Here is a 6,839-nt window from a genome sequence, read left to right as displayed (position 1 = left end):
CCTGCCTCTGCTGCCCATCACCCCTCCCTGACCTTGCATGGCTCCTGCATTTTCTGGGGGCAGAACCGGGGAGGAGGAGCCAGCATCAGGGCACAGAACCCCAACTGCCACCAACTGCCCCCGAAGCAGGGAGCGTCCCTAGCCAATGTGTGACTTGTCCTGAAGACACCTCCTTCCTTCCCTGGTCTCTGAGGTGAGGCCCCCAACAGGAACCCATCCTGCCTGGGACACCTGCGTCAGGGATCACACTGGGCAGCCCTGGAAAACCAGGACACTACCGAGGGACAGCTTGTGGGTCTTCACCTCCTCCGCAGCGAGCCCTGTCTTCCTGGGCCCGGAGCTCGCCTCTCCCCACGGGGTGCCCTCAGCTCCTGCCCAGGCCTCCTCCAAGGACCACGTATCTGCTGAGGGAACAAGGACTTAGCTCGTAGAGCCCCTGTTGTGTGGGCTTCACCTTCTCAATATGGAGCAGGAGGGCCCACACCTGACCCCTCACCTGGCAAGGGACCAGTTGATACACGCGAGGACGCATCTGCAGGAATCAAAGCAGTGCTGCGACCCAGAACTAGGGCCATGCACTGAGCCCGGGGATCACAAGGCATCTGGAAGCTCTGGTCTTAGCTCTTGGGGCGTCCCCTGAGAGGCTGGGTCTCCCTCTAGCTCGGCCCCTTATGCCAGGAAGAGGAGGGGACTGGGGCCCAGACCCGTTGCTCCCTCCACTGCCTGCTTGGGCCTGGAGAAGCTAGGGCTCTGCCAGCAGACTCGCCCCAGAGAGGGGCACTCCCATTGGGTCAGGGTCCAGGGGAGGCAGGGGGCTTTACCCCCAACGCCAATGGGACGGATGCCTTCTGTGGGCATATGGCACCCACCTACTCGCTGGGCCCATAGTGGTCCCAGTTGCATACATCCTCGCCCACTTGTCAGCCCTGCAGGTCTACTGGCGATGTTGCTGGAACAGGAGAAGGAGGGCATCGGATAAGACACGCGGAGCGGGAGACGGCCCATGGACAGCATCCAGGTGCTCTGCGGGCGGGGCCCTCGTGGGAGCAGACTGAGAGGAACCTAGGAGGCACAGGGCCACTCCCACAGACCACGTCTCCGGGGGTCAGGTGCATACCAGCCACGTGAGGATTCCGGGGACAGTAGCTTAGGTGACATAGCCTTGGGAACAGATTTGGGGACTGGGTTTGCTCTTCCCTGGCCCCATGCTCACCATCTGTGTGCTGCCCGTGACCCAGGACAGGCTCGTACCTTGGCCTCACGGCTGCGGAGACTGGGCAGCTCCTTCTCCCTGGAAGGCAAGAGAAGCAGAGCCCTGAAAACCAGGCCCCGGCCCCAGAGCCCCCAAGACCCGGGAGGGGTTCCTGACCCGGGGAGGGCCGGGGCTGCCAGCTGCCTGTGGCTCGGGGGGGACAGCAGCATCCCTCCTGTGGGTGAGAAGGTGCTTGCTGCCAGGTGGACGGGGCTGGGGTCCCTCAGCGGTCCTCCAGGAGGGACCTGCTCCTAAAGTGGGATGGGCCACTCCTAGACCTATCAGTGCCACCTGGGTGTCCCCTGTGACCATCAGTCTGAGGACACCATGGGCTCACGGGGCTTGCTTGCCCAGTGGCTAGCCTGCCTCTCCTTCACTGTGTGCATCACCCTGCTGTCCCATGACCCCCCCCCATCTTGCTGGTCACTTCAGCCGCTCTGGCCGCTTGTCTTGTCAGAGCCACGAACACGACCCCATCCTCCCACTGATCTCCACGGCCACAGGTCATTGGGTGGCGAGCAGTGCCTGGAGACACAGAAGCAGCGCTGTGACCACTCACGGAGTCTCTAGCCACGGTAGGTCTCGCTGGGCCCCTCGGCCTAACAACCTCCTTCCCTCATAGCAAGGCCACTGTGCAGTCCCATACTCTAATGCCCCCCTTCCATGACAGCCTCCTGTCCCTCTTCCTGCTTTCACACAGGTCCTTCGGCCTCTGCCTCTGCTGCCCATCACTGACCTTGCCATGGCTATGGCCTCATCCGAACAACCCCAAAATCATTCGGAATCTATGGTGGGCTTGAGTGGGGGTGTCACCTAAGGTACCCCTTGGCCATTGCCCCTGACCTCACCACCCTCCCACAGAAAGGACAGCACCGTCCCAGAGCCCCTCATCCTCTGCAGACCCAGCTGAACTGACTGGACGCACAGACAGAATGCAGGAGGCAGGCCCCAGGCCTCCCCGAAGCAGGTGTGGAGGCCCCTCGTTGGGGTGCCAGAGGCCTGGCCCTAGGCCCAACTCAATTCCTGCCGTGTACTCGATCTGCCTTCCGGGTTGCTCAGCTCCAGCCAGAGCAATATGCCCCTCAGAGAGCTCCAGGGGACAAGGCCCTGGGCTAAGGACATGGGTCCTGCCACCAGAGAGAGAAGTTCCTGTCAATGCATTCTGCCCCTGAGCTGGAAGGAGGAGGTATTCAAGTATTTGTCATGTCGTGTGCCTTGGCCTTCCAAACCTTCATGGTATTTTTTGATCAACACATATGCTTGATATCGCCACAGTCAACTCTGCTCATCTCTGCCTTGAAGTTTATTGATTTTCCATCTTATTTAAGGAAGATGTTTTCTATAGGAAGGAGGGGAAGACCATTTCTCACATCATCTTCCAATGTCCTGAGCCTTGCACCTGACTGTGTAGACACTACCTTCCTGGTTTCTGAGTATGATGGAAAATATGCATCTACATTCCTCCTTTTCTGCTTAGAGAATTAGTGCTCACAGCAGCATTTAACTGAAAGACACATTTATTTCCATATTTCTGCAGTACTGATGCTCAAAAATTGGCAAACTCTTCTGACCATTTAAAAGGTGCTCTTGATAGATTTTGGGTAAAAAAAAAATTTTTTTTTTTTTTGCTCCTTTGCACTACAATCTATTCTTGGGGCACCCCACTGGCTCAGTCAGTGGAGTGTGGCTCCTGATGTCAGGACTATGAGTTCAAGCCCTATGTTGGGTGTGGAAATGACTCAAATAAGATTTTAAAACTTTAAAAATTATTGTGGAACTTCATTGATTGGTTTTTCAGTTTATTTGTTGGGCATTTGGTTGGACGAAGAACACAATATTGTCATCGGACTGTGTTCCAATCCCCCCATACTTTCTTCTCTTCTCAGGGCTTTCTACATCTCGCTTCCGGGCCCACTCTCTACCCAGTGTCATCATTGTATTGTCCCATACTGCCTTCTCAAAGCTGTATGACTTTGCAAGTCACATGGACACATACAATCTTCTTCAAACTGAATTTTATGTGTGAGGGAGACAATAGCTGCATTCATTTTTTAAAGATTTATTGTTGATTACTTGAGAGATAGAGAGCACAATAGGGAGAGGCCGAATGAGGGAGGGACAGAGGACCCCAAGCACACTCCCTCCTGAACACAGAGCCCTACTCAGGGCTCAATCCTAGGACCGTGGGATCATGACCTGAGTGGAACAAAAGCCCACCACAACATGTTATCCCTTAAGTACAACAAGACCTACAGCTTCTCAGGACCAGCCCCCTCCCCAAATTGAGCCAACCGGAACCCCACTGTGTTGGCTGTAGAACCACATAGGGTAGGGAAGGGAGAATCCGTGGGCCTCTGTAGGGGATCCTGACTTCCCAAACCTGACGAGGTGGTGTGATCTTCCATAAGCTGAGCTTTCTGTGGCCCCACGGCAATGTTTTGTACGTTGGGTGTCCAGGACGTTCCTGTTTTCCAGTAGATTTGTTCTGAAGTACTGGATGGTTTTAGAATTCACTCTTTCATATGATCAATAACATTCCTTCTAAACTTCACATTGTGGCTATCATTGGAGAATACCAGGAACCTGGCTCCATCCACACATTAACATTAGTAGATCCTTTACAGATGTTCAGGGCTTTTGTATGGATGGTTGGGATTACTGGTCGTCACGAGTTTGGAATCGTTCCACCTCTCTTGCTCTTGCCTGTACTTGTCAGCCTCTCTCATCAATGCAGAATGCAGCATTCTTGTGTTCACAACAAACTGAAGGAGAAACGGTTTGGATGAAGCATGTTGGCTATGGGTTTTTGGATCAGATGAAGAAAGGTCCATTTGATTTCGAGTTTGCTGAGGGTTTTGATCATCAACTGATATTGAATTTTATCGCATTTTATCATCTGTTGAGATGATCCTATGACTTTTGTCTTTTATTCTATTCATGTCTTGAATTATTGATCAATATTGTGGGGACATCTTTATTGAGATAGCATTTACCATACTGTATAATTCACCCAGTGCGAGGGTACAGTTCAGGGGCTCTTGGTACAGTGCCAGAGTTATGGGACAGAGACCACCATCAGTGGAGCACCCCAAAGCTGTCACCCCAGAAGTTTGGTCTCTCCCTGCCCTCAGCCTCAAGCATCCATGAATCTATTTTCTGTCCCTATAGATCTGCCTGTTTTGGACATTTCCCAGAAATGCAATCACACAACACATGGCCTTCTGAGCCCAGCTTCTTTCATGGACAGGAACATTTTCAAGGTGTGTCCATGCTGTAACAGGGTTCAGAATTCCTCTCTCTCTTTGGTCCCGTGATACTTCACCGTGTGATTAATCATGTTCTGTTTATCCATCACCCTCTGATGGACATTAGGGTTGTTTCCAGCTTGTGGCAGTTGTGAATGGTGCTCCTAGGAACCTTCCCCTCTGTGATTCTGTGTGGAGAGTTGTTTGCAATCACCTCAGGTGGGTCTCCAGGCCAGAAATTGCTGGGGCGCAGGGCAACTCCACGCCTCAGCTGTTCAGGATCTGCTGGAATTCAAAAGGAGGACGTTAACATAGTTCTCACTGTGCTCTCATCGTCAGATCCCACAGACCTTTTGCAGAAGGTCCCAACCACACGGGTTCTATCCAAGGGTGTATTTCAGACTTGGCATGGATTTCAGTGATTATGTTCCTTTCATCTTCTTGGCTCTGGAATAGCTTCTCGGTCTTTCTTCAGCTTCCATGACCTTGATGTTTTGGTGGTGATAGAGAAGTTATCCTGTGAAATGTCTTCTGGGTTGGCTTGTGTTGTGTGGAGTTTGCTCACAGCCACATTCGGATTTTGCACCTTTGGCAGGCACTGCAGAAGTGAGGCTTGGCTCTTCTCCTGCCTCCTGTTGGGAGTGTCCACTTGGTTTGCCTGTGACGAATGGTGCTCGCCCCAGTGGTTGGATCAAAGTAGTGTCTGCGAGGCCCTCAGCATCAAAATACTCTTTTGCCCTTCGTAAGGAATACGTACTTTGCTGGAGACCATTTGAGACCCATTGTCTTCTCATTCACGTTCATTGAGTCAGTCATTTATTTATGTTAGCATGTCAGAAAATACTCACATTTTCTCATTTCGCTCCGAGGGTTATCAGTTCCGTTACTAGGGTTCCTTATTTTCACTCTTGGCTTGTTCCTGATTGAGCCAGGAGGAACCCCTTTGAGCTGACGACTGAGTCCTTTTGACACGTCTTCAAATTCCTTTATTCCTATCTTACTTTCTAGCACCGCCTGGTTGTCTAGACCATTTATGGGCTCTCGTCCTGGCATGAGGCATTTCTCTGAGTATGACCTGGCTTTCTTTTCATGCACAATGGTATTCAGAAGCCAAGACCTGGAATCTGGGTGTGCTTATAAACTTCTGGAATTTTCCCCACTCTCTTCCAGTACACCATCCAGACCTTCTCGAAGAACATAGTGTCTGTGTGTATGTGTGTGCATGGTGCAGTGTACATAAAGGGTGTGTGTATATATAGTGTACACACACAAAGAAACACACATTTACACTGACTTCTGTATCTTTTTATATCTTTTATATTTCTACTGTTCTTTATAATGAAATTAAAAATTATAATTTATTCAGACACCAAGGATTCTAACAATTTGGAGTTCATTTCAGTATCCCATCTTCCATATTCAAAACTCCCTTCACCAACGAGACAAGCCTGTAACCCATTATCCTCGAGGTACCAGCTTACTCAATGGATTCCTTTGCTCCTACTCTGTCTCCTGTGCCAATGCACCACGGCCTAGCTCAATTCCCCAAGCCAGCCTCTCCCTTCATGAGAGACCCTGAGCTCAGTTTCTCCCGCTCCACGGCCACCTAGGATGGTCCCTTCTTCCACCAGATCTGGATTTGATGTGCTTGCCTTGCCTACCCCCAGCCCTGTTTCAAGATGCCCCCAGGATTTGTTTGAGTCAGGTAGACTAAGGTGACAGACACAGAGACACACCATGTCTGAGAGGAGAGTTCACTACTCAAGGCTCTGGAGAGAAGGAGCCATGCCACTCTGGGCCCCACGGGGCCCCACAGGGAAGCATGCGGTGAGTGTGGAGGTTCAGGGACTTAGAGGAGAGCATGGGCCAGTTATCTATTGTGGGTTTTGTGGGAAGGAACGGCTGAGTCAGGGTATGCGAGCCAAACAGGCTTAGGATTGGATAGTTTGATTTCAATTTCAGTGAGCTCTGGGTTATATCTCTGGTTCCTAGTTGTCTGGTACCTAGCCTTGGCATGATGAGGCCAGGGGGAGAGTGTCCCAAACTACACGAGTTTCGTGAAAAGAGCAGATGAGAGACACAGGTGGTTTGCATCTCCACAGGGAGTTTCAGGCTACCTATTTTCTACTTCTAGGAACTGGATGACCCTGGCAAAGACAGACTCTCTGCAGGTGCAGATTTTATGTATTTTCTTGACAGAGAGAGAGAACAAGCAGGAGGAGTGGCAGAGGGAGAGGAAGAAGCCGGCTCCGCACTGAGCAGGGAACACTGGGATCATGACCTGAGCTGAAGGCAGACGCTCAACCCATTGCCCACCTAGGTGCCCCTCTAAATTCCCTCTG

General features: G+C 51.6%; 1 long non-coding RNA gene across 1 annotated transcript; it reads left to right on the top strand.

The window, feature by feature from the left end:
- The first annotated feature begins 995 nt into the window (after positions 1 to 995).
- On the top strand, positions 996 to 2,963 carry LOC309853853. The gene is made up of 3 exons (XR_014305997.1): positions 996 to 1,109; positions 1,756 to 1,827; positions 2,114 to 2,963. It is a non-coding gene; the product is annotated as an uncharacterized lncRNA (long non-coding RNA).
- Positions 2,964 to 6,839: the final 3,876 nt, after the last annotated feature.

This window comes from Mustela nivalis, assembly GCF_964662115.1.
Source record: "Mustela nivalis genome assembly, chromosome: 18".
Taxonomy (NCBI): Eukaryota; Metazoa; Chordata; class Mammalia; order Carnivora; family Mustelidae; genus Mustela; species Mustela nivalis.
The sequence above is the reverse complement of the archived record's forward strand: the minus strand, read 5'-3'. Positions and strand labels throughout refer to the sequence as shown.